The sequence below is a fragment of the Varroa jacobsoni genome, unplaced genomic scaffold, assembly GCF_002532875.2.
Source record: "Varroa jacobsoni isolate VJ856 unplaced genomic scaffold, vjacob_1.0 scaffold_909, whole genome shotgun sequence".
NCBI classification, from domain to species: Eukaryota; Metazoa; Arthropoda; class Arachnida; order Mesostigmata; family Varroidae; genus Varroa; species Varroa jacobsoni.
In genome coordinates, this window is record NW_019213811.1 from 265,680 (window position 1) to 273,956 (window position 8,277).

General features: G+C 39.9%; 1 protein-coding gene and 1 long non-coding RNA gene across 3 annotated transcripts in view; one reads left to right on the top strand and one right to left on the bottom strand.

The window, feature by feature from the left end:
• The window catches only part of LOC111264880 (uncharacterized), a 153,115-nt gene extending 149,989 nt beyond the window's left edge, over positions 1–3,126 (bottom strand). Inside the window, exon 1 of the long non-coding RNA XR_015312858.1 lies at positions 2,723–3,126. This is a non-coding gene — a long non-coding RNA (uncharacterized LOC111264880). The remainder of the gene's footprint in view (positions 1–2,722) is intronic.
• Positions 1–8,277, top strand: part of LOC111264879 (uncharacterized) — a 29,336-nt gene that overhangs the window by 16,552 nt on the left and 4,507 nt on the right. The window lies entirely within an intron of this gene.

Here is an 8,277-nt window from a genome sequence, read left to right on the forward strand (position 1 = left end):
TATGGTTGAACTCAGAGGCGACATAACACAGAGGAACCAAAAGCTGATACTTTTCTGTTATATTGTTTCTGTTATCTTCTATCTATATAAAGAAGATGATAGGTAATGTAATTCACTTAAAATATGCAAAAAAGGTTTACTGGCGGATAAGCTATTAAAAAATATTCAAATATCTGATGTTGCAGATAAGAAGAACATATTTTTTAATTTTTAGCCTACATTTGAACTAAATTAGATTCTTTTAGACGTACAGAAAAGATATTATTCTTTGACGTAAATAACAATATACCTGAACGAATTCTAAAGACATTTAAAAAATCAACATGATTATATTTAAATTTTCATATAGTTAAACATCACCTAATTCAAGACAAACTTTTTAGTCGAAATGAAGCCGGGGAGCTATTAAACCTACCGAATGAAGTTCCGTTAGTGAGTTACCGGTGTTAAGGATAATGTGATTAACACTCGCGCACCCTTGAAATGTCGACCGTTCAAGAATACTACTTATCAACACGCTTCGCCAGAAATATCGATAAAATATCTTGAAACTCTCTAGGTCAGCTCAAATTTAATTGGCTGATTAGAAAACCGACCAAACGAACGGTCGGTCAGCGAACTTCAAGCGTATTAGAATCGTAATCTTCAAGAAACCCTTCCTACCGTTTACTTACTAAGTTACTGGCTGAACATCGAGGTGAGTGATGAGGGAAGAAGCTTTGCTGGAACCACCTCATCAGATGGGACTGCTTGAATACAAGAGCCGAGAACAGGTCTAAATCGATAACGTTTCCCTTGTAAGCTAATTGGCCTTGAAAATGGTCGCTAGCTGAAGTAAGCGAGGACTTCATTGAGGCTGTAATCCAGCCGATCAGCAAATCAGTGCATCATGCCATCGTGGAACTTTGGGCTTCAGCTGATGCACAGAGCAATGCATGTATGCAGACTGTAGGCAAGTTATGAAAGGATGGATTTGCTTACTTCCTTAAGCCCCCCCGCACATACACATTTATGTATAATAGATATGCTACATATATAGGCGCCTTTTATTTGGCATCTCTAACGTACGTACTTCTGTAATTGTCTGCAAAATGATGCTTTGAGAGGCCAAGAAAATGTTAAACACGTTTAATTGACAGAATATATTCAGTACCTGATTTGGCTATGAAATCCATGTTCCTGTTTATGCAAGGGTATGGAGATATTCGTATACGGTATGTTCTAATACACTTATATACGCATAATTCATATCATATGGTATATATACAAATGTAAATGTTAATGATACAGAACGTTTTTTTCACAGGACGTATGGAAAAGTTATCAGCATGAGGGCTCATACGTTGTTGACCTTCAAGGGTGGAGACTAACTCACACAGTAAACTTTAACTTGACCGGCCTTACAAACTTGCAGAAAACAAGAAAATGGGAGAAAATGCACGCTCGTAAACGCTCTTCTTATCCTGCCGATATGACGCTTTTCGGTTTCTTTTTCTTTATTTTATATACACACACATACAAACACACGCAGACAGATTGTTTTCAGAACTACTCGGGCCGTCTATGCCATTAGTTGGGCTCTGACCTCTGCAAAAGCTCGCTCAGGCTATTCAAACATACTTCAGAACGTAAAAGTTTATGAACGAATCACTTTTAAGGCAATGCGCACTTTCCGTCTTGTATATTTGCTGATGTCAGCATTCTAAATAAATCTACACATAGTCTATTTTTTTTTCTCGGTAGCAGATTACACTGAGGATCGAAGAGGCAATAAGTGAAAAGCGGCAACGGGCTGAGCATACAACTTGTATAAATCTGTTCGAGTGTTATATTGCTATCTGTGGTTTGGATCTATTTCTGTATTGTGTGAACCATCTGTTGATCAGTTCCTGTTGAATATAAACATATTTTCTTAGAAAAATTTCGCGACGAATTTAGAAGACAACCTTCCCATGTACGCACTGTGATTTTTTCTCCTTCGTGAAAACCTCGAGCTTAAACAGGGAAACGTCTTTGTAATCCACCCGTCGTTGCGGCTCAAGTTCTTGAAATAGAGGATAGAATTAAAATCATGCCCTAACTGCTACTAGAATATAGTTTTCTTTAAGCACACTAGTCTGTTTCGGCCTAGGTGGACGTTTAGTCTTCTGTACAATAATTATAAAGCTGATTTGCATCCCGTCGAGCTCCATGTCACCCCGACATACATCTGTCAAAAGTACTTTGGAAATATTGTAGAATAATTCAAGGACCAGGAAGAGAAAATCCTTTACCAAGAGTACAATACGGTTCTAGTAGAGACTGCGACCGGTTGTAATAGGGCCTATTTGTGTCATTAAAGAACTTGCATACAATATCAAATTAAAACACCTTTAAGGGCTGTCCACACGAAAATTAACTGCTTGTGTGCAGTAGGTTTACACATCTGGTTCAACTACGTCAGGGTAACGGAGCATTACTCAACAGGCCACCCTTTTGTCCTTATAATTTGCAATGTGAATATGAAGGCAATATGCAAAAAGATGGCATATAGCCGAGAAAACATGTTCAGAAATTACGTCGCTATGGACGGAATCGGGAATTAAGTTGATGCTGACAGATTACATCTCACATTATCACCTCATCTCCCAGTGAGCTTTTGGAGGACGTTGGCGGCAACATCCATAGATTTCTAATCCTCAATGATTTTTCAAATTACTCATCTATAAAATAATTCACTTACGGTTAAAATCAGCTACATGCTGCTCGTCGCGCTTGATATATATGATTCTAAAAGACATGGTCAACGTATTTGTGATGATTCTGTTGAATCCCACGCACCTAGGACTTCTGAGACGATTAACGACGTCCATATTTTTAGCTTTCATCTCTAACGTATATGATATCCTTAAGCACAACAATGGTCATGTCACCTTATAGCTCAAACGATTATGTCACTTATGACGAGTACGATTTAACACAATTTTGACACACCTTAATGCTTTGGCCAAAGCAAATACTCGCTTTAGGATCCACGTAGCGTATATACAAATGGTTTAAATGGTTTAGACGACGTTAAGGGTCAAACTGTGTATCTTCAAGTCCGTTTTGTTCGCAATGCATAAATCGAGAAAAAGCTTTCCTAATACCTTGTCGACTGCTTTGCAGACAGTCTGCAGGGCGTTCACAAACGAAACAAAGCAAAGTATAGCTGTTTTTCTAGTCCATACACACACACACACACACACACACACACACACATATATATATATATATGTATATATGTGTATAGCTGTATGAGACAACAAAAGTTTCTTCTGTGTCGCTGATGCTGATGATTCTGGTGAGGACAAGCAGCTAAATTTTGAGACAATACAGACATTGGTACTATTACCCTTACTTGGTCGTTATTTCTTGTCCTCTTTCGCCACTAGCGTTGTTGCCCGTTCCAGGTAAATGCATGTCTCAAGGACCGTGCGACTGGCAAAATGGAGCCGCAGTGGGGCTTCAACAGTTGCTGGGCTATTGTAACGGCTTATAGTCAGTCGAACGACGATTGGAACGGTCGGCCGCTTGTCGGACATTGCTGCCATGTTGTCAGTCGTATCCAGACAAAAAGACAGTTGTGACGATGGTGATGAAACGTGGCTGCGCTGTTCAGCCGAAAGCAGTAGACGCACTGAGAGAACAAAACGTTGTAAGGTCTTGTTGAAATATGCACCACTGCAATTTCTGTAGGAATCGGGTTGGTTTTGAAGAGTACTTGGGAATGGGGCTTGTGAAATCTGTTCTTTCGTCCTGGCTGCCCTACTGGACAACGCGAGGACGAGGAATCGTGTCGTCGGCGCTATAGTGTACTGCACCTACCAGATGTACGAGCATGAGGGATTAGAGGTTCGTTGCTCATATCTATACTCGGTCGGATTGACTTGGCTTTGCACAGGATTTGCCTTTGCTCGCACATGCACGATCGTACATTGCTGTCTGCGAAAGTGACAAAGAGGGCCAGGCGCCAAGAGGAGCAGGTACCTACGCAGCTGAAGAGTAGAAGCGGCTGCTGGAGCAGCTGAATTTATCATGCACGCATTGCATGGCAAGAAGTGAGGGTAAAATAAGAACAAGCACGACGACAGATAGAAAGAAGGTCTGATTCGCAATACGAGATATAGCCTGGAGTGTGTGAAGGATTAAATTAGCCTAGTACTTAGTTTATATATAATATTTATGATTAGGCACAGGCTATGAAAGAGATAAAACAGGCAGAGGTGAAAGAAGACGAAATCTAAAAAGTTAGGAATAAAGGCATTATATTTATCTATGAGGTGCATATACAAAACTTTCTACATACCCATGATCTGTTCTAATGGGTACAGAGATACAAAAAATCAACGCTTAAGACTTATTTAGATAACTTTCGAACGTTGGTACCTAAATATAGTTAGCTAGTCACTACTATTCACGAATGGACGAGCATAATCCAGCACAAATTAGGGATAGTATAATACGTATTAGAAAAACCATTTCGAGTTATTAAAGCTGCGTCATGTCTTTCCGGATGCAGATTAAAGTTCAATGCACACAACGCCAGACGTTACCTTATCCGCATACGCCTCACATCGCATACATGTACAGCGTATAATCGAAACGATACGAAAGAGACTCTAGTAACCTTGTTTTGGTATTAATTAGTGATCAGAGATGCTCCTACAGCCGACGTTTGCTATTAGCTAGAAATATATATTAGCTAGAAAATGATACATAAATAAGAAATTCTTCTTTCGACAACACAAAGGTATTTTAAAGACCGGTTGTGCGCGAAGAAAAGAATGTTGTACGGGGTACTACGGTAACAGCATGATAAAGGCCAAGCCGAAAACAACCTGTGTAATGTAACCGGGTGCGTTTGGCGAAATTGTATTCAATTTCTTCAAAGGGGACGTGTTGCCTTTTAGCTGTTCATGGTACGTTTGGTTGTCTTCTTTGAAATTTCTTCGATATAATATGAAGACAGAAAATTAAGAGAAGAGCGTGGATGTGGCTTCTAAAAGCTTTGCTAGTTACCGTGTAACGTAATCATTACTTGAATTCAGTCTACATCCGAGTTATCGATCTACCTGAGTATGGATGAAAGTCCTCGTATCTCAGCAGGTTCCTCGAATTGCTATGTAGTTCATCATTGTATTGTAATTACTGCTTCAATTGTTTAATTATCGATTGTTAGTAAACATTAAGTTTAGACGATGAATTTAATTTTTTACATTCTCAAAAATCAATAGTGACTCGCTAGAATAAGCCAGTTATAATTTGTTAGATAACAAAATGGTATCATTTTATTATGTTACACGACTACAGGGTGGGGTTATTATAGTCTAGTCATGTGACGCTCTGTCGTTATTCTAATTCACTGCTATTAAACAGATGAGAACATTCCACTTAGAGCTCTTCTAATCTTTGTTCCTTTTCTTCGTTTCTATTTCTTATAGTGAACATGCTTCTGAGGTTTAGCTGAGGGTAAAAACGGCGAAAATCGCTGAATTGGCGGACACGACAGAGACCAGCGGCAATGCTTGGGTAATACTACTGATGCGTCAAACATATGGCGGCACATGATGAGAAAGGGCACCGTCAGTGAAAGCTTTTTTACCGTCGCTCTCCTTTTTCTCGCCACCTCTGGTTTGCTCTTCTGTTAGAAGATACGACGACCACTGCTATTCCCAGGGTGCGGACAGTTCCCGTTATAGCAATGACTAATTTCGCTACTTTTATTGTGCGGCTGTTTCTGCTGTAAGTAAGAAAGTAGTACTAAATTTCGGTACGTTCTCAACTGTGGTCAGCGTCGAAAGAGCGACGGGCATTAACTTCTATGACGTCGGAGCCGGGCAAAAAAGAGAAAGAGCTACCAGCAAAGAATTTTGCCGTCGTCTTTAAGAAGACGGCAACCGCCTAGTCTTCCGACCAACCCTATTTCGGTGATGCACCTCGCTTTCCTTTAGTAGAGCGAGACAAAAGCAACTAGCTTGCCAAGTGTCTTTGACCTATTGCTTGCAAGCCACTTTGTTACTCAGCAAATAACATTTCGGTGGAGGCCCGCGGCTATCCACGGGTCGTCGTTTGAAAACCGGGTATTGGGGGCCATGGTGGTGATGGTAGGCGATGAAGTGGCGGCCGGTAGTAGCCTGTGGCATGCGGTGGTAAAGAGCGGAGAAGAACGAAAGGGGTTTGATGCGGTAGGGGGCGTAGAACCGACCAGAAAGGTGGGAAAAAAGCCACCGAAAGAGACATAGTGTAACCAAACGAATTCTTGTTCGAGCGAAAGCGACTCTGGTGGCAGCACCAGCGGATGTCGCTGTTACCTCTGGGTCAAATGTACAACATTACGTAAATTACATGCCAGCAAATTAAACAAAAGTGTGGTTTTGTAGAGACTTCAGGATGTTTGAGTTTCTGCTACAGATCGTTTTAGTTTCTTAGTGAAAAAAAGGACGGCGCTCAAAGCAACCGGCGACAAAAGAACTGTGTCGCACCGTGTAATGTTTGTAAAATATTTCTATTTTTATTTATTAATTTATTTACTATCTAGTTCTCCCGCACTTTTCGGTATGTGAATAGATTTTAACAAGGTACACTACACGTTTTAAATATGTGTTCTGTGAGCTCCATTAATTTTACGTTTACATGACACGCCTAATACAGGATATCGATACAAATGCGCGGGTACGAAATGAATGGATGCTGTCGAAAAAGGAAATCCCGAAATAGGCGACACCAGTGTCGAGATCCCTGCCTCTACGACTACGGCGGGCTTGATATAGATGGTTACAGAATATCAGAATAGATTAAAATATCTAAAGCTAGACAACTCCGTACATTTCATTTCAACATATATACAACAATGGTTGTTATCTTCACCATCTCGTTCTTTAAAGAGCCGTAAAATGGATTTTGCGCTTTGTTTTCAAGTGAAACATTAATAAACCGATGGTCGACCGGCGTGCTATTGCAGCCCCGTCGGCCGCCTGTCGCCAAAGTTATAGGAGACGTACATTGACATGCTGTATGCAGCTTACAATGTGGAAGGGAAATTTTAAGACGAATTTTTTGTGTATATTTTGTTTCGCACTTTTATTTTTATTCTTAAATTTAAAAAAGCAATAAATAGAAAATCAAATACAATTTGCCTACTACTGTTAGTGCTACTACTACTGATAGTAGTAGTAGTAGTAGCAGTAGTGGTGGTAAATTTAGGCAGACGTCAAGGTATCGATTGTAGGAAGTAGGGTCAGTTTCCGTCTTCCCGACCGCCGCGGTTTGCTCAAGCTGTAGTCCTCTGCATCAGTTTCGTGCTACTATTAGACTTCTGTAAATGCTGCGAAACTACTCGCACGCGTTGTCGTCGAATGGAACAACAGTTAAAAGATAGTCGAGTCATAATGAGACTGTGAAAGATAAAGCATTATTAATGTCACTATTTATATATAGTTATGTAATATTAACTTCTAGGTGCTTTTATAACCATAATGATAATGCTTTTTTGATGGCCGGCTTAGCTACCATTTGTGGTACTAGAAGAAACTTGAAAAGTGATGATTTTTTAAATAAAAAGGTTGCCTTCGGTCGACGCGCTGTAGGCACGAGGAATTGACGAGGAGGAGAGATTAAAGCAGCTCACTTGTAGCGATACCAACTAGTTAAAGTGTATAGAAGAAACTGGGGCTATATGGGCCGTTGCGCTTTTTTCTAGTATGGGAATATTGATTATAACCGCAAGTTTAGTTTTCAAAATTTTAGACACATACGCGTCAGCAATATAGTGCAACTCACAATTATTGTATAGTTTTCTTTGACCGAATTTCGAAAAGTAAAACTCAGCTAGGTATTTCATCGAACTTTTATTTAAGAATAAAGAAGCAAAATAATCGCCCGGTTTTTTCTAGTTTTCTAGTTAAATATGGCATGTTGTTAGTAACCCTCCTCTTTTATCGAGCAAAATGCTACCTTTGGACCTGCCAGGACCCGGGCCATTTAACAAGCACAACAGGGCTTTATGTGGAATCATGGTAAACCTATTGAACATTCGACCTGTCCAACTTGACCATAGATAATTATAACACATCGATTTCTCTAACCGTAATCAAAGACCTATCTAAGTAAAAAGACATTTTCCCATGACTGGCCTCTTCACATGTAATCATTAACGGCCCACATAATCCCACCACAACAATGTGAGTTTCCCCATCTGATATGTTCTTGAGAACAAAAATATAATGAGCTTATTGTAGCCAAATAATAGAAAAAAAA